The sequence below is a fragment of the Fringilla coelebs genome (genome assembly GCF_963513975.1).
Source record: "Fringilla coelebs genome assembly, chromosome: 6".
Classification (NCBI taxonomy): Eukaryota; Metazoa; Chordata; class Aves; order Passeriformes; family Fringillidae; genus Fringilla; species Fringilla coelebs.
The window spans coordinates 53,094,066-53,114,499 of NC_140034.1; the positions used below are offsets into that span (position 1 = coordinate 53,094,066).

General features: G+C 45.0%; 1 long non-coding RNA gene across 1 annotated transcript; it reads right to left on the reverse strand.

Moving 5' to 3' along the window:
- Positions 1-4,122: 4,122 nt before the first annotated feature.
- Positions 4,123-19,354, reverse strand: LOC311155277. Its single transcript, XR_014616252.1, has 4 exons — positions 19,308-19,354; positions 12,603-12,697; positions 6,536-10,329; positions 4,123-5,904 (listed from the first exon to the last, which is right to left on the reverse strand). It is a non-coding gene; the product is annotated as an uncharacterized lncRNA (long non-coding RNA).
- Positions 19,355-20,434: the final 1,080 nt, after the last annotated feature.

Here is a 20,434-nt window from a genome sequence, read left to right on the forward strand (position 1 = left end):
GGACCCCACAGCTCCACGCGCCTCACAGCACCGAAGGCCGCCTCGGTCCCTTATAGACCCTACAACCATGAGCCCCGAGCACCTTGCAGTTCCTCATGGACTCTACAGCCCCCCCCCACCCCAGATCCTCGAGGGCCCGTCACTGCCCACAGTCCCTCACAGACTCCAGAAGCCCTCAGCCCACCCCGGCCCCACAGGCGAGCGCCCCCCTCACGGACCAAACAATCCTCAGTCCCGCGCACTTCGCAGCCCCTGAGGCCGTCGGGGGACGCCACAACCGTCAACCGCCGCGCCGGTCTCTCCCCCGCATGGCCTCATCCCTCACGGACCCCAATGCACCTCAGGCCGCCACAGCCTCTATCACTGCAAGCTGCCCTAGTCCCGCGAACTCCCTCCCAGCAGGACGTACCGCACACAGCTCCCAGCGGCGCGGTACGTCCGGACCGACACAGCACCGCAGCAGCGCTGAAGCAGTAACAGCGGCGCCGCCTCAGAATTCAAACCTCTCCCACCTCCCTATTGGCTGGGCCCCACCCCACCTGATTGGCGCCGTCCTGCGTCGCCCCCGAGCATGACGGGAAATGTAGTTCCCACCTCACCGGCTGCTCTGGTGGGAATTAATAAAAAATATTATAAATACTGCGCTCGCAATTAGTCTCATCAGAAAGGCATACTCCTGTACCTGCTCCCGTATGTTCCCACCCTTTTCCTCTGCTAACCGCTGGCACTCAGTGATTCTCCATATTATTTCTCTGTCTTAAATTCATCCTGTCATTTTTTCTGGTGCACTCACCTCATGCAACTGGAGATGTGTTCCACTTTAGCATCACTGAAAACCTCACTTTTTGGGTATCCCTGAAAAATAAATGGTTTGACACTCCCAAACGTGATTCACAGAAGTGTAAGGCTGTGTTAATAAGATGCTTAGTTCCATTAATCACCTTCCCACTACAAGTATAAAAGAAACTGGTGATTCTGTTATTCATATTTGCTAATGAGGACAGAAAGCATTTATTAATTTCTCTGCAAGTTATTTGGTTAAAAAACCTTGTACTTAAGTCCCACAGCACTAATGCAAAAAGCCAAGCGGGCTTGCTATTACCTCTTCAATCTGCTCAAGGCAAAGTGCACCCTGAGCTAAAGAAATGGCTCTCTCCAGGACATTCAGATCTTTTCAGAAAATTCCTTCCTTAGCAACACTAAAACCGCAACATGAAAGCCATGCAGGACAAGGGGCTGTAGGTCCTTTACTGCTAATTACCTCAGTTTCTTTACACTGAGAGCTTCAGCGTATGCCTCTTCACCCACCGGTGTCTCCTGATTCAGAGGTGCACTCTTGGATTCTGGACTATCTTCCTTCTGTTCACTCTGAGAGAATGCAGGAGCTGGGACTCTCTGAGCTACCACTCCGTGAAAGGGCGTTGAGGCCAGGTGGGCAGCCCTGTTAAAATCACACGTGTCCTCTGGGTTGGCACAAAGGGTCTTGTTCTTGTAGGAGCCGGTCACAATTGCATCCTCACTCAAACGTTCAATTCCATTCAGCTCATCCTGGAAAAAAAACCAGAAAAGACAGTGAAAGCCCGCAGATTTTATGACAAAGCTTTCTGGATTTATAAGCTGAACATTTCTCTTCCCTTTCTCCCACTCCACCACCTTCCAACATGAATAGGACATACAGAATTCTACTTCTTCTTCATGAATCCGACTTATCACAGAATCCCAGAATGCTCCGGGTCAGAAGGGACCTTAAAGACCATCGCCTTCCACCCCCTTCACCATGGGCAGGGACACCTTCCACAAGTGCAGGTTGCTTCAAGCCCCACCCAGCCTGGCCTGGAACACTTCCTGGAACAAGGCAGCCACAGCCACAACATGATATTTCCTGTACAATCTCATCATCACCCCGCTCAGTTGCTGCCATGCCAGGCAGCAGTTTAGAATCCTTGCTGTTCACACGTGATGCCAGTCCAGCCAAGCTGACTCAGTCTGACAGCAGCACAGGCTGCCTTGGTGTCTCCTGGGCAGGAAATCTGCCATGGCCTCAAGTGTTTCCTTACACAGGCTCCTGCTGCTGCTGTGCTTTCCCTGGCACTCAGAGAATCCACAGGATTACAAACAGCAAGAGGCTGACGGGCACTTTTCCGACGGGCACGATCTGCTGAACAACTAAGAAGAACTTACAGTCAGTTACACATTTATCAGAGCAGCTGCCCATCTCCAACAAATTCCTCTCAAGAGTTTAAGTCTATTGATCATGTCAATCAACCAATTTCTACTACCGAACTAGCAGCAAGCAACAGGACAGTATTATAGTACAGCTCTCCAGAATAAAGGAAACCAGCTTAAATAGTCCTAGGTTGAAGATGAAGAACAGAAGACTATTTCCTCATCAGGGACTCTGAGTGATCAATTAAAAAATACCAATATAAACAAAACAAAACACACCCCCCCTCCCCATCCATGCAACTAACAGTTATTTCAGCTGCTACAGCAAGGGTTGGATGCTCCCATTTTCCTTCCCTTTGAAATCCAGGTCTTGAATAATTCTACCTTATATTCTGATTTGTCAAAGTAGCAGATTCATCAAATATAGAGAAAAATGGAACAGCAGGCAGTGGGGGAAGCAGACCTACATCTGTAAAGAAAAACCAAGAGGCTCTATCATATCCACAGTTCTTCCAAAATAGCATATCCAACACTACTTAAAATAGTTAATACCCAGTCTTAAAACTACTGCTCCTAGCAGGTGTCCATCATACCATGAGGAACTTGATTCAAAGAGAGGAAAACAAAATGAACTTATAAGATTTCAACTACATAATCTAAACCTACAGACCAAGTCTCTTACAGCTAACTTAGCCAGGTGCTCAGTTCCTCCCACTCCTTCCCTCTCCCCACTACAAAAAGCTTCTGCCTTGGTAACAAACCGTCATCCCAGAGAAATGGGCACGCCAAGAGACTTACCCTCTAATCTGGCATCACTGACTTTCAGGAGAAAGAAACTGTCTTACAGTTTAAACAGGAATGCAGATTTTACATATTTGTCAACTAAACCATGGCACAGCCACTGGCAGAGCCATTCTGCAGGCCACGTGCAATCCCTGCTGCTCACCACCTCTCAGCATTCCTTGGTTCCATGCAATTCAGACCTCTGGGAACTGTCTGTAACACCTAACAGACTTGTCCTCTCCTCTCTCAGAAGGAGCCTGTCTATTCCTTGGCCATCACTACCCACAGAAAAGTAGAGCAACCTTTGCAAAACAATGTGTTTTCCTCTGCTCAAACTAAATCACCCCATCTCCTGGGGTTTATCAGCATTTCAGGGAGCACTGTATGAGGAGGACACTTACTCCTCCATTGTGGGATCATATTTACAGGAAAATTGGCATGTACTTATTGAACCAGCCTAACCTTCTGGAACTAAAGAGCAAGGTGATCTTTGTGGACAGAAAGGCTGGCGTTGCAAGAAGAAAGAAGCAGCCGCAAAGTTAGTGACAAACAAAGGGGTGTCCACCTGAGCAAAATTACACTTACCAGCATCTACCAATTTAAGAAAAAGATGCGTTCTTACCTGGTGGACAAATAGAGCTACCAATCAAGATGTGTGGACAAAGCAGAGCTACCAATTAAACAATGCATGACTGTGCAGACCAAGATAAAAAGCAAATATAAACAACTTTTAGAAGCACAATAAACAGCTCTTTCTTGATTCACTTTGTATCTGCAGAGTCCTTTTTTGTCTCACTCCATGACCTAAGCAGCACTATTGGCATAGCAACTCTGATATCTTATTTCAGAATAAAACTTCAGATACGCTGAACACAGAGAGACAGAAAAAAACCAGCCACAAATCTGCCTCCATTTGGGGCTGCTTCACAGCAAACAGCACCCTAAGACAGTGCTTGTGCTGTTGTGTAAACACCCTGAGCTAAGTGATTAAACTCATTAGCATATATGAACATGATATAGGCTCCTACATCATGAGCAGCACTGAACACTTTCCATATGCTTTTGTATCACAGCAGAGACAGACACAGCATTCCAAGGTTCAAGCAGGAATAGTGATCTTTATTGTTCACAGCTCAATATTTATATGGTTTTCAAAAGCAGCATATTCAATCCCATTTGGCTGGTCACTTGTTGCCACCCAGCTCACTGGCCAATAGCTGCCTCCATACATGCTCGCCATAGATTGACCAGCATTCATTCCTTGCAGTTAAGTCCTTCAGCTTTTCATTGTTGTCTTCCTTAAAGAAGAAAAAGTCTTCCTTAAAGACTTCCTTTTCTCACCGGTACAGGCTGATCAAGTCAAGGTCAAGGTTGCTTGTGTCTGTGAGGCCTTCAGGCCAGCTGTTAGCCATCATAGTTCCCCCTTTTGTATTTCAACTACAAAGGTGGTCTTTATCATCCTCTCAGAGCCCTTTGCAGACAGGATAACAAACATGACACAATGAACAAAATAATTATGGTAATACAAAAAATGATAAGCCCAGTTCAAATTAGGCTCTTCACCCAGCCTGATAAATCTAATTCTTCCAGCCAGTGATCCATCCCAGAAAAATCCTCCAAACAACACATGTCATCAAACTCTTCACAATTATGTCAATGAGCTAACAAAAGAAAATTAACAGCATGCTATCTACATCTATAGCCAAAGCACTCAAAATTAAGGCAGTTTCATTTATTCTTTTTGCTACAAAGCAAGCCAATCTATTTAATCCAGAAACTATTGAGGGTAACATTTTGCTTTCCTGCTCCACTTCTGTCGTACATATCATGTTCCAGTGTGTAACTAAAAAGTACATATCCTTCTGCTGATAATGTCCCTATAATGTCTAACTCTTGGGGTTCAAGTAAAGCAACAGGTAAATTGTCATCCCAAACATCCCACACTTCCCTACAGGGGGTTTTAGTATTACAATTGTTCTGGGAAGAGCATCGCATTTTGACAACATTTTGGGTTACTTGTACACTTTGTGTGCTATTCAAGGGTACCCCCACTAAGCATGTGTGAAAAGGTTGTCCTGGTTGTGCCATAGATGCACAAAATCACATCTGATTCAATGCATGGAGCAACTGATACCAAACATTGCTACTGTTCCACAGCATCAGCTGAGGGGCCATCAGGGAGGTGCTGCTGGTTGTATTCCAGAGCAGAGCCTAGAGCAGGGAGCACACACTGGGCAGGTAGCCATCGTATTCCTGCATCTGTAGAAACACAACATACCTGTGCCCCCAAGGGACAAGGTCCCAAGGACCTTCCCACTCGTTGGTAATGAGGTCCCATACCTCAGGCTTGGGCAACTGGACATCACTAGAGGACTGTAATGACAAAAACATTATTCAAAATAAGAGGGTTTTGGGAGTTTGGCAATATCATAGAGATTCACTGTATAAGAGCTTTGGCCATGCTACTTTGTGGGATTTCACCAGACATTGTCCCTTTTTGTTTTTCAAGAATGCACTTCAAAGTGCCATGGGCAGGCTCAACAATGGCTTGGCCTGTAGGGGAATGACAAATGCCAGTGAGATGCAGACACATCCCATAATTGCAAGAATTGATGAGTTTTCTCTGAGACAGGGCCATTATCAATTTTAATAGTGTGGCCAGCGCTGCAGCAGACCAGGGCCTGGCCCAGCCCTACCAGATCATGTGGGCCATGTGGTGAAGTGCAGCCTGGCCTGACCAGTGTCCAGTTACCTGTTCAAAAGCTGGAAGCAAGAGAGCTTTTTCTGGGTTTAGCTCATTTTTAAATGTGATTACACAGGGGTGTGTTCAGCTTCCTTAGGTGGTTTAACAAGGTGTCAATATTCAAAACTAGCCAGATGATTCTGTTGGGTCCAGAAGAAGCTGTTAGCAGTCCTCACAGAGTACCACTTCCATAACATGGATTTTCTCTTTACCTAAAAACCAAGCTATGTTAAACCCCAACATTCTCCACCTCACGTCTCTGTGAATACACATTTAAAAATTATCAAAATTACATTCAACATGCAACTTCTACTTAGAACAATAAAAATTACTAAACAGAAGGAAAAAATTTCTTACACTAACCCTCCACCCCTAGACATTTCACTATAATTACAATATCAATTTTCCACTATCATTCTATTTAAACTTATGACTTAATTCTTGCTTTGCCCTATAGTTCTCCTAATTAATCATTATCTCACAGCTTTCACCAGTTGCATGCATTCTCCACCAAAAGATGCAGTGGTTTCAGTCACCAGGCAAAAACACCAGTTAAGTGTAATGGTTTTGGTTGGCCAATCTGAGTTTTCTGGCCAACACACCAATTAATGTAGTGGGTCTAGCGCTGGCCAAATGCCAGTGCACCCACTAGAATTATTTACTCATTTTCTGTTGTGAGATAAGGATTAGGAGGAGGGCAAAACTGGTTTTAACTAAAAAACAAACTGTGTTAAACCACAACACTTGGGGAAGTTAACTCAGGGTCACCTTTAAGAATATTAAACAAGCATGATAAATGTGGGGTAGTTAACCCCAAATAGGGTCATACTCAGTTGATGATACCTAAAAGTTTTTGTGCATCATTTAATGTTTGGATCTTGGTGGGAAATTGAATTGTTTGTGGCTGTATCGTCTGATCTAACATTGTAACTCCTACGTATTTCCATGGGGGTTCTTGTTGCACCTCTTCAGGTGCAATTTGCAACCTGAACTCTTGCAGTGCTTGCATCAATTATGGCTGAATCTGTAAAAGGTCTTCTTTGCTGCATGATTGTAGAGTGAGCACTGTAAATACAAATTTGGGATATCATCAGGATGTAAAGGAATGGTAAAGAAAGAGTCTTTTAAATCAACAATCAAAATGTCCCAAGTAGCAGGTATAATAGCAGGGGATGGCATTCCAGGCTGTAAAGCCCCCATACTTTCCGTAACTATTAATTGTTCTGAAGTCATGGAATAACTTCCATTTACCTGATTTCTTTTTAATCACAAACACAAGGGTGTTCTGTGGACTTGTTGATCACTCAATATGTCCTAGATTTAGTTGCTCTTTAACCAACAATTAAAGAGCATGCAGTTTTTCAAGGTGCCACCAGATCAACCCACACAGGTCGTTCAGTGAGTCATTTTAAGGCTAATGTGGGATGCTTTATGCTCTTCAGCACAGTGGCCCCTGTTAAAATGTTCCCAGCCAAACTCCCCATGCTGATGAGACATCCCTTCCCCATAGGTGAGTGGCACAGCAGTAACATAGGGATGGATCATGGCTGTCTGCTCTTCTGGATTTTTAACTAACATAGGCTTACTACTCAAGTAACTTTGTGTGGTACCTCCAAGGCCAGCAACAACAGATCCTCCAGCTATGGTGGGCCATGACTGAAGTCATGTGTTAGAAGATATGATCATAACAACTGCTCCAGTATCTATCATCCCACTGACCTTGATGTGGAATAGATTTGCCTGAGGCATTGTAAGAGTACAAACCACATTTGGTCTTCAATCAGATACAACCTGAGTCCAGTATACTTCAGGTTCCCCTGTCAAGTCAAAGCTTCAGTTTTCTTGCAGCTTTGAGTCTGTTTCAGGAACACAAGACTTAAAAAGTACAAGTTGAACAATATGACTTTTAGCTGGCATGGGTAGAGGAGGAGTAGGTGTTGATACCATAGAACATATTTGTCCAGTATAATCTGTATCTATAACTCCAGGGTGGACAAAAAAAAAAAACAGTAACATTGTTCTTGATCATCCTAATAGTAAAGTACTTAATCCTTCCTCAGCAGCCCATGGGCCTCAAGGGAGATTTTATATACCTTCAATGAGTCTGTAAGTTATAATGCCAGAGATAGAAACATCCATGTCAGCTGATCCTCTTGTTGTCCCTGTGAGCTGGTCACATACGCCTGCACTGGAGGATGGGAAGGTGCTCGTGTCTGCAAGCATTTCCCTTTGGCACTCTTGTTCCTGTTTCCCTGCCCACTAAGAGGTTGTCCGTTAGCATGGAATTTAGACTTGCATTGCTTGGCAAAATGACCAGGTTTTCCACATCGGTAACAGTTTCCCACTACAGGCACAGCTCTCCATTTCTGGCGTGTTCCCGATGACTGGTACCTACGGGGACAATTTGCTTTCTTGTGGCCTAGTTGCCCACATGCATAGCGTTTGGATGACAGAGCAGCTGCCAAGGAATCAGCTAACAAAGTCATTTCATAATACACAGTACCAACTTCAGCACACGCATCAATCATTTCATCTAAGGATGGATTTCTTCTTGGTAATAGGTCTATAGCTTTCTTGCAGTCTTCATTTGCATTGCTTCGTGCCAATGCCTGCATCAACAGATTTTTTTCATCATCACTTACTTTTATTTGCTTTTCCATTGCATCTTTTAATCGTTCTATAAATTGCATATAAGGCTCTTTGGGGCCCTGCTTAATTTTTGCATAACTCTGAGTTGGTGTTACCAATGCCATTTTTCCAACTTCCAGCAGGGCCTGCATTCCTAAATCTCTTGCCTGTGCCAATATCAAAGGATTTAGGTGTGCTTGCAACTGTGGGTTATTTACAGAAGGCAATCCCAGAAGTTGAGAGACCCCTGCCCCAAAGCATGGATCTTGCTGCGGCACCGCTAAATTACGTAGCCCTTGCTTTTCCGCATATTGCTGCCAGGTGGACTCAAACACCCTGTATTCCATTGGGGTACAGAGCAACCCTGCTATTTGCTTGATATCAAAGGGTGTCATTTCACATTCAGCTAGAAGCCGTAACATCCTTTCTACAACTGGAGACCCCAGTCCATGTTGGGTGGCTAGTTGACGTAACTGGGAGAGAACTTGAAAGGTGACATGTAGATAGGATGCAGTCCCTTTGTTTTGCAGCCCTTGGTCATCCAAGGACATCGGGAACATAGGTACAGAAATTCGTTCAGCGACTTCATAATCTCCACTAGCAAGTGCCATTAATTTCATAAGTCGCCAAAAGCTGACCGGATTGTATGCTGAGATAGTAGCCCCAGTCGTCTCACTCACAGTCCCTTGGCCACCCAAGAATGGCCAGGGCATTGGCACAAAAATTCGTTCAGCAAGTTCAAGATCCCCACTAGCAAGAGCCTTTAATTTACCATATTGCCAAAATCTAACCCGGTCATATCCTGAGATAGTAGCTGACACTGGTTGCATGGTAAAAACATCCTCCTGAGGGTCAGCCAGGGGGTGACAACTTGGGCATCCCCTGTCAGGATCCGACAAATCTACTAATAGAGGGGGGTCCTTGGGCCTCTCAGGCTTTGGCTGTGGACACAATGGGATGCGGCATCCCGCCTCTCCGGGTGTTGGCGGCTCCCTGCTGGAACGCTCAGCACCAAGCGCCACTCGGCTCCTGGCTCCTTTTTCCATGCCCAGGTTGTGACTGGGCCTATCAAGAGCTGGAGGGGCCATCGGCAGAAGTTTTTCATCACTCCGGTCATCCGTAGGCAGAGGAGGAGACAATGGCTTTGTGGTGACTGGGGGCGCAGGACATGGGGGTGCAGGTGCACACAGCATGGGTGGAGTCGAAGGGATGGTAGGCCTGGATGACAGCCGCTTCCCTTCTAGTTTTTTGCCCATCCTTTCCACGTGAAAATTCGATGTGGCACCTACTCCCTCAAGCGCTCCCTCCTGAGCGCCACTGTCACTGGGCGTCTTGGCAGGTGGAGCCTGTGGTGCCTCAGCTGCTGTTTTTGCATTTTGCTCAAGTTTCAGCAGTTTCAAGGTATCCAGCACCAGCCTCCAGGTAGTCATAATATTTTTGGCAGTCTCATCACCTCGAGAGGCTGATTCAAAAATCAATTCACCAGCCCGTTCCCAGGTTTTAACAAGAAATGCAGCTTCTATGGTGGCATCTACCCCATTGTTCCTACACCACTGCAATAAATTACACAGAGCCTCTTTATCACATTTTTTCCCTCGCTGGCCCAACATAAGGGACCACACATTTACTATAGCTTTTTCTTCTGCTGACACTTTAGCTTTTTCTTTGGTTGACACTTGAGATCCCATCGTCCAGAGTAGCTCACCTTCTTAATTTTAAGTCTCGACCTCTGCAGCTCTCCACGCTTCAGTGTATGCTCCTTCACACACCAGTGCCTCCTGATTCAGACCAGAATCCAAGAGTGCACCTCTATCTTCCTTCTGTTCACTCTGAGAGAATGCAGGAGCTGGGACTCTCTGAGCTACCACCCCGTGAAAGGGCGTTGAGGCCAGGTGGGCAGCCCTGTTAAAATCACACGTGTCCTCTGGGTTGGCACAAAGGGTCTTGTTCTTGTAGGAGCCGGTCACAATTGCATCCTCACTCAAACGTTCAATTCCATTCAGCTCATCCTGGGGAAAAAAACAGAAAAGACAGTGAAAGCCTGCAGATTTTATGACAAAGCTTTCTGGATTTATAAGCTGAACATTTCTCTTCCCTTTCTCCCACTCCACCACCTTCCAACATGAATAGGACATACAGAATTCTACTTCTTCATGAATCCGACTTATCACAGAATCCCAGAATGCTCCGGGTCAGAAGGGACCTTAAAGACCATCGCCTTCCACCCCCTTCACCATGGGCAGGGACACCTTCCACAAGTGCAGGTTGCTCCAAGCCCCACCCAGCCTGGCCTGGAACACTTCCTGGAACAAGGCAGCCACAGCCACAACATGATATTTCCTGTACAATCTCATCATCACCCCGCTCAGTTGCTGCCATGCCAGGCAGCAGTTTAGAATCCTTGCTGTTCACACGTGATGCCAGTCCAGCCAAGCTGACTCGGTCTGACAGCAGCACAGGCTGCCTTGGTGTCTCCTGGGCAGGAAATCTGCCATGGCCTCAAGTGTTTCCTTACACAGGCTCCTGCTGCTGCTGTGCTTTCCCTGGCACTCAGAGAATCCACAGGATTACAAACAGCAAGAGGCTGACGGGCACTTTTCTGACGGGCACGATCTGCTGAACAACTAAGAAGAAGTTACAGTCAGTTACACATTTATCAGAGCAGCTGCCCATCTCCAACAAATTCCTCTCAAGAGTTTAAGTCTATTGATCATGTCAATCAACCAATTTCTACTACAGAACTAGCAGCAAGCAATAGATACAGCTCTCCAGGATGAAGCAAGATTATAGAGCAGCTTAAATAGTTCTATGCTGAAGATGAAGAACAGAAGACTATTTCCTCATCAGGGACTCTGAGTGATCAATTAAAAAATACCAATATAAACAAAACAAAACACACCCCCCCTCCCCATCCATGCAACTAACAGTTATTTCAGCTGCTACAGCAAGGGTTGGATGCTCCTGTCTCCCTTCCCTCTGAAATCCAGGTCTTGAATAATTCTACCTTATATTCTGATTTGCCAAAGTAGCAGATTCATCAAATATAGAGAAAAATGGAACAGCAGGCAGTGGGGGAAGCAGACCTACATCTGTAAAGAAAAACCAAGAGGCTCTATCATATCCACAGTTCTTCCAAAATAGCATATCCAACACTACTTAAAATAGTTAATAGCCAGTCTTAAAACTACTACTCCTAGCAGGTGTCCATCATACCATGAGGAAATTGATTCAAAGACAGGAAAACAAAACGAACTTATAGGATTTCAACTAATAATAATAATAATAATCTAAGCCTACATACCAAGTCTCTGCCTAAGTCACTTACAGCTAACTTAGCCAGGTGCTCAATTCTACACAGTCCGTCCCTCTCCCGGCTAGGAAAAGCTGTTGCCTTGGTAAGTAACAACTCTTCGTCCCAGAGAAATGGGCACGCCAAGAGATTTACCCTCTGATCTGGCATCACTGACTTTCAGGAGAAAGAAACTGTCTTACAGTTTAAACAGGAATGCAGATTTTACATATTTGTCAACTAAACCATGGCACAGCCACTGGCAGAGCCATTCTGCAGTCCACATGCAATCCCTGCTGCTCACCACCTCTCAGCATTCCTTGGTTCCATGCAATTCAGACCTCTGGGAACTGTCTGTAACACCAAACAGACTCATCCTCTCCTCTCTCAGAAGGAGCCTGTCTATTCCCTGGCCATCATTAGCCACAGAAAGGTAGAGCAACCTTGCAAAACAATGTGTTTTCCTCTGCTCTAACTAAACCCCATCTCCTGGGGCTTATCAGCATTTCAGGGAGCACTGTACAAGCAGCACCCTCCCTCCTCCACGACCTAAGCAACACTGTTGGCATGGCAACTCTGATAGCTTATTTCAGAATAAAACTCCAGATATGCTGAGCACAGAGTTCCCAAGACAGAAAAAAAACAGCCACAAATCTGCTTCCATTTGGGGCTCTTTCACAGCCAACAGCACCCTAAGACACAGAGCCCGTGCTTTTGTGTAAACACACTGAGCTAAGCTATTAAACTCATTAGCATATATTAATATGATCTAGGCCCCCACATCATGAGCAGCACTGAACACTGCCCATGTCCTTACGCAACCTCTGCTGGAGCTTCTTCTTTCAAGCTGCAGCACTAATTGCTTCCAGGCTGACAGATTTTTAAATTCTTTCAGCTCAAGAGGCTTAAGTACTTGGCAAAACAAGTCCCACTTTCAGGAAGCAGCTTGGAGAATTCCAAATGCAATCCCCCCACCTCAAACTCAAGACTCACATCATTTGTGGCTGAGCTGACTCGTCCACATAGGGGGTGAAACTGGGCAGTGGGTGGGGCACTTCCAAGCCAGAGCTCACAGTGCTGCGAGGACGCTGTGGAAGGAAAGGCAACATTAACAGCACAAGGATGCATTTCAATCTCCACATCCCTCTGCATTCTGCATCTCCCTTTCCCTCATCTCTCTCATTTGGATGTTTTCTTACATAGAAAATTAAACTTGATGGAGACTTTTCCAAAATGAATTCCCTTCTGATACAGTCACAGCCCACCAGCTGAACACTGGTACCTAAAAGGCTCCTCCTGCATGTCCTCACCAGCCCAAGTTCCTCTTATTATATACACACATTATCCTAGTCAGGCTGGGTATTCTTTATTTTTCACAGATGCCACAGTTCTCATTTTACAGCCAAGATTGTCCCAATTCTATGATAATATTCATTCCCTGTCCACCAACAACCTCCAGACTTGGAGTTTGGTTTTTCTCAATTTTTCCATTGAGAGGCCAATGTAGCCCCACAAAAATCCCTTAAGAGTGTTATGAGTGATTTTCTGCATGTCAAATTAATAAACAACAAAAATTAATTTAGCAGCAATTTTAACTGAACTTCAATTTTATATAAATGAATACAATCAAATATATAAAATATAATCAAGCATGCAAAAAATTTGTCCGTGATTAATTAAGTATGATTAAGGTTCGTATAAAGCATATCAAAACCGACTGGGGTACAGGGAAAGCGTCTTACCCTGACCCACATATGAAACAAAGTAATCCAAACTACACTTCTATACTGTATGCTAATACATATTCATCAGTATTTTTCCATAAATCTTCTCCTATTTTCAATTCCTGAAATCTATGTCACTATACTGCATAGCCCATGCTCCATTTGTTGCTAGGGGGTCTCCTGGATTTGTGGTGGTCTTTTCAGAGGAAGGCTCACTATCTTCCTCGCTGTCCTCTGAATAACCTTTACAAGCTGCATATGCTCACTAAGTTTTTTGTTGTGTAAATAAGTCTTATGTTCCAAATAAACCTTATTATTTTATAGATAAAACCACAACTTGGATTCCTCACCTGGAATTGTCCCAACTTTTCTCTGTTTTGGCATCTTGCTTATCTCAATATTACATCCTGTACCCTGTTTTTCACATGTAACAAAGGACTTGGTTCATGCCAAGGCCGATTCTGTTTGTAGGATTGTTTATCTCAATCCTACATACTTTATTACTTTATAACAATTATTTTCAAAAACACTGATAGAGTTACAATTTATTTAGCAAAATCATATCCATTTATCACACACAGTTCTCATTTTACAGCCAAGATTGTCCCAATTCTATAATATTCATTATCCTGTCCACCAACAGCCTCCAGACTCGGAGATTGGCTTTTTCTCAATTTTTTCATCAGAGGCCATTGCAGCAACACAAAAATCCCTTAACAGTTTCCAAGGTCTGACAGTGACTGAGAGGGGCTCCACCTGGTGTGAGCAAGAAGCCAATTTATTGTTTCTACAGCTCAGTTTATGTACTCTCAGAGCTTCGGGTAGAATTTTCCACTGCTAAAGCAATAACCACAATATTTATTGTTTCCTGGTAACATTGCTTAACCACAGTCTTGCATGATTTGCTTTAGACAAAGCACAATACTCTTTCTGGTTTCTCTTTTATACTTCTGTTTGCTGTTCCCAGGGCTTCGGTCCCACCAGGTGCAAGATGTCCACACCATTATTTGACTAGTACTTTTTATTCTACTGCTCAGCTGTCCCCCGACAGAGGTCCATTAGTCAAGAGAAGAGGTAGAATTTAGTCTGGCAACACACTACTCTCATCTGCCTATTTCAATTCCCTTAGACTCTTCAGCACAAAATAAGTTATGTGATGGGAACACTCACTTCTCTTTTTCATCATTTCCCAAACTACTTCCTGAGGCATCTTGAAACCAGCAGTAAGAGAAACCCCTTCGTCCCTGTGCAGGTTTTAATATGTTAGAGTATTCACTAAAGGTTATTTTTGCCCTGCCGTTCAAGGGAGTGGAATTAAACATCCTTGTCTCTTCTGCCAGAAACAGGATATTTTATTTAATTAAATCTAAGAAATTTCATTAAGAGGGGAGCAGAGACTACTCTAAGGGCAGACATTAAAATGAATATGGAACCATTCAGAGACCAGAATGAATGCTTTAAACAGCACAAATAGATAGGTAAAAGAAATTTATATTAATAATTCCTCCTCACTCTTCTCAGCTGTATTAAGCCTATGATTAACCAAACTTTTCCATTAATTTAATGTTATAAATGGCTATGTAGTAGTTGGCTCTCACTACTATTTATATGTTTTAATTATAGGATTGCAACTCCTTGCAAATAATTATTTTAAGTTTTAAACTGTTTTTCAGTATTAAAATATTACTAATAGCTTATGGGCAATGCAAACAGAGAAGCAAGGCTTTCTCAAGATGTAAGCGGGCTTCCAAAAGATGCATTTTAAGATATTATGAAATACAAAGCTGTGCTTCGTGTCAGGTAAATACAGGCAATGTGTGTATTTGTGATTGTGATGCATGGAGATTGAGCATGGGACAGTTACAAAGACAAATTGTAATAAATAACTGAGGAAAGGAAAGCATGGAAGAAGGCCTTTGAATCTATCCTTTTTTGGCAATTAACTTTTATAAGTCTTAAGTTGATTTAGGAGCATTTGAATTAAAGTTTTAAGATGTTGCTTTTTGACAAGAACTTTCTGCTTGTAGGTAAGCCTTAAAGAGTTTTGCAATAATAACCTTTTGAAGTATAATTTTAGAATATTGCTTATAGTAAGGATCTTTGAAACTATGGCTTTAGAATATATAAAAAGGAAGCATGCTTATCTCAAGGCCCTAACAAAACAGTGAAAAGCAGCTTGAGAAAGGAAGATGAACATCAACTCAATTATTAATAGTTTTGACCAAGGGAATCTAGACATCACTATCCTAAGATTAATAGTCTTTGAAATTAAAAGTTGGACCCACATCTGGAAGCTGGACCCCACCACCAGGGAAACTCCTTTCAGGATGTACATCCTGAGAAGACTAAATCACAATAGTGTATAGAATTGTGATGTAAAAATTGGGAAAAGAAATTGCTGATGAATAAAAATTTGGAATAGAAACTGCTGAGAAAGCCTATGAGTACCCCTATAAATACCTGTAAGCCACAACTATCGGTGTGCAGTTGGAGGGAAAACTGCCCCCACTGTACCCAGTGCTCATACTGTACCATATTAATTAATAAATTGACTGCTGCTTGAATATTGGCCAAGTCAAGCTTCTCGTTTATAACAACATGCTTGCTACTGCAAAATATACATTTAAAAAAGCAGAAGTAGAGAAACAAAAACCACAAAAGAAGCACCAAGCTCAACGTGCCGTCACCAGACCATCAGAAGAACACCGCAGACTGCTGAAGTCCGCAATTATTGAATTGTGCAAATGCAACGGAAACCTGTAGTAACAAGTGTGGTCAAGGAGCCCAAAATGAATCTACATCAACTGAGGAAGTAATGCAACTGCAACACTATAAAGGACCCTGGGCTGAAGAAGGGGGTGTGTACAGGCTTTGCCAGGCACACAGGCACTTGCAATTTTTTCCTTTATGTTTTATCCTTTCTAAATAATTTATTAAACTCTTAATTTAAGAGTAGGCTTAGTTTCTCACATTTAACCAAACTGCTTTCTATCTGAAAAGAATGTTCTTGGAGTCTCCAAGAATTTTAGCCTGGTTGCACCCCTCCCTCATTTGAGTTTTTCTTACCAAGCTTCACTTATAACAATGTCCATACTGAAAAGATAAAAATACTTTTATTATCTCAATGCCTGAAGCTTTTAGCTTTTATGTATCCTTCATGTATTCAGAATTCTGTAGACTGTTAAATGCCTCAGTGTAACTTCCAGTACTTTCCCACCTTTCTTTCCCACAGGGAACAGGCCCTTATTGACACATTCCTAAAACTCTGTTATCACTTGCCTGGGACTTCTCCAAGGACATTTTATTTTGCACCACATAATCACTGGCATAATAAGGGTAGTTGAGGAGGGCAGATGCCAGGGAGGAGATTACCTAGCCAACTGCTTCTCTCATTGGACAGCATTGGACAGATATTCCAATTGCCCAATCCTATCTATTCCAAGGACCAAATGCTGAGCAATGGGTTTTTGCCATATTGTGGACCTGAAGGCTTCCAAGGAAAGCTTTGCTTTTACATTATCATTCTAAACATGGTCTGGAAAAGTTTGTGTTCCACACCACGTGACCAACAGAACAGACCACTGGGGACACAAGCACCATAGAGTCACCCTAGGACATCCAGGCATCAGCCTCGTGACTTTCTAGTCTTCTTTTCTCAGCTACAAAGAACATGGCAACACTGGGGCTCATCCAAGCACCTGTGAAACAAACCTGATCTCACAGCATTGATTCCCTTCACACAAGGTCTTCCATCACTTCTCTACAACAGCCTGAACACCTGTAGCACAGCTGTTCCTTTTGATGTTTAGCTTAAGCCATTGGAAGCTACTCTCTGTCATCCTATTGCCAGGATAAATATTCCATTGATACTGCACTTGAATTCTTTTGATCTGCGCTCTTCTGTTTTCCTCACAAGCACTTCAAAACAAGACTTGCAGAATGCTGCACAGGCCTTCTTTACACAAGACAGCCAACAAGTTCTTCCTTCAGCTTCTAGTTTCCAAAATAATTCAACTCTTACACTTCTATCTTACAGATTTAACTAATGCCTGGCTTCTCTCCCCCTCTCTGGCTCATATTTTGCCTCTTACATTCCTTTTCTGCCCTCCAAACATTTCAGCAAGCCACCTCTGCCAATTCTTCTGCTCAGCAAGAATTTCCTGCACAGAGTTTTTCAACCTTATTCAAGCAATATCAGCCTGCTAATCTTGAACAGAGTACACATGGCCAGAGACTCTTTAGGAGAGCAACCATTCACAAGGGCATGCAGTGAGTGACAGGACAACAGGGAATGGCCTTAAGCCAAAGGAGGGTGGCTTTGCATGAGATATTGGGAAGAAATTCTTCCCTAGGATGGGTCTGTGGCCCAGGCACAGGTTGCCTACAGCAGCTGTGGCTGATCCACCTTGGGAGTGCCCAAGGCAAGGTTGCATGAGGTTTGGAGAAACCTGGGCTACTGGAAGGTGAAACCAGATGATCTCTAAGGTTTCCCCACAACCCAAACAATTTCACAATTTTATTATTAAATCTATATTTGCAACAGAGACAAACCACAGTCAAGGGAGAAAGAGACAACCTCTGTTTCAGCAATCAGAGGTAATCAACTTCCACACACCTTCCTCTCTTTTCCCCGTCCATTTTGAGCCTCCTTATGCTGCCAGAGTTCCATGGTCCTGCACTGATTTGTTTCTGCAGGCTGGACATCTCCTGTCCTTGCCCGAGGAGCTGCACATTCTCCCTAGTCAGGAGGGAGTGGTTGTCTCCTGGGGCGCACTTATCAAGAAATGGACACCTGTACGGCTGGGTACTGACCTGAAACCTGACAGAGACAGCCTTCCTAAGCTCATTCACCCTGAATTCCTGTGCAGCCAAAACACACCGCTTAGATACTCAACTTTTAGACAGACTTGGGGGCTTAATTCTGCCCTACGGGAAATATATGAAAAAAGCGCTCATCTTGACAGTGAAGAACCGCAAGCAAGCAATATTAGCAGAAAAAGCCACTAAGATTAAGCCATCTCCCCCCGCCGGCGATTGCTCCTTTCCCTGCCCCGAGACTCCCCCCACCCTCCTCACAGGGGCTGCCGACGGCTGCGCTCCGGCCAGGGAGAGACTCAGCCAGACTTCGTCGGCACCCTCTGGTCCTTCACCAGTTCGACGAGCGGCTGCAGCAGGCGGGGGCACAGCCGAGCCTCGACCCCTGCCGGCGAGGGCGGCGGGCCAGAGCGGCGGGGACTCCCCGCTGGCACCGACGGGAGGCGAGGCGGTTGGTTCCCCGGGACGCATCGCCCCTCGCCGGGACCGGGCACCCCGCGCTGTCGGGGAAGCCCCAGCGCCGTGCCGGGCAGAAAAGTCTCAGAGGGCCACAGCCGCGAGCGCCAAGTACCTCATACCCTAAAGCCCCTCACACCCACGAACCAGACCCCCAGACACACCCACAGCCCCGCACACCTCACTAACCACAGTCCCTCACGGATCTCCCTGCGCCCCTCAGCCCCGCGCACCCCACAGCCCTCAGCCGCGCGTCCCTCATGAATCCCGCAGCCGTCAGTCCCGCGCACCTCAGTACTTAGAGCCCCTGAGCCCCACAGGAATGTCACAGACCCCCACAGCCCCTCGAGCCCTACTCACCTCACGGCTCCCCGAGCGCGTCTCAAGGGCACGGCAGCCATCAGTTCCGCGAACTTCACAGCCCCCCACAGACTCCACTGATACCCGAGGGCCCCTCACAGATTCCACAGCCCCTCAGGCGCGCAACCCTCACAGATCTCAGAAACTTCAGCCCCGTGCATCTCACAGCTCCTGGGACCGCCTCAGTCCTCCATGGACCCTTCAGCCCCGCACACCTTTAATCATACAGCACCTCAGCCCTCACCCCCTCGCGGACCCCACAGCTCCTCAAGCCGCCTTAGCCCGGAGCGCCGCAGGTTCCGCCGACCCTTCCCGGACCCGCCTCACACCCAGCCGGACCTACCGCACACCGTCCCCGGCCGCACGAATTGCCTGGACAGTCTCGTCACCTTTCGCTAGCAATATGGCCAAGTATTGCCGCCGCCTTAATATTCAAGCCTCTCCCGCCTCCCCATTGGCCACGCCTCTCGCCCCGCCCCGCCTACTTGGCGTCGTCCTGCGTCGCCCCGGAGCATCGCGGGAAATGTAGTTTTCGCCTCACCAGCGCCAGCCGGCGGGGAAAAATAAGTAATTTTAAAATTAATGCGCTCGCAGTTAGCTTTGTTATAAATGTATGATTAATTCATGCTATAAGTAAATATGTGTATGTATAAAATTACATACACTACATACATTACATTAATCCACTGCATGCCCTTGACCACTCCGGCTGGGAGCATAATCCTATTTTTACTCAATCAGTTCCCGGACCACGCTAAAGATAATATCAAGTCCTTAGCTAAAGAATGAAGCCTTCCCGGGCCATGAACGTAGTCTTCCTTGAGATGATTAAGCCTTTCAGGAGAAACGGGCCAGGAACAGATTACATCAGTTATCCCGAAGCACCGGCACCGAGTACGTGTGAAAGACAGCTATACAGACATCGAGGCACGCCTTTTGCATATGAAGAAACACAAGGGACATCCTGTTATTCAGGCCTCAGGGAAAATATTGGGGATATAAGCGGACTGTACGAGACAGTCGGGGTGAACCGCCGGGGAAACGCTGGCACTCTGTCAGTCGGATCCAGGTTCACCCAGCGCCAAATTCCGGAATTGACGCTGTCTTGGCTGTGGCGGATTTTTGATAATTTGTAATTAATATAATAAATCTTTGTCAATTTTTTAAAATTTGGCTGCAGATTCAATCATTTATAACAGTCTCATCTGAAAGGCATACTCCTGCTCCTGCTCACGTGTGTTCTCGCCTACTGGCACTTGCCGATTCTCCACGTTATTTCTCTCTCTTAAATTCATCCTGTCATTTTTCCTGAAGCGCTCACTTCATGCAACTGGAGATGAGTTCTGCTTTGATGTCACAAAAACTCCTCACTTTTTGGGTGAAAAATACATAGTTTGCCGCTCCCAGAAGTGTATGTGTTAATGTGATCCTCAACCCCATCAATTACCTTCTCTCCTATAGCATTCCAAG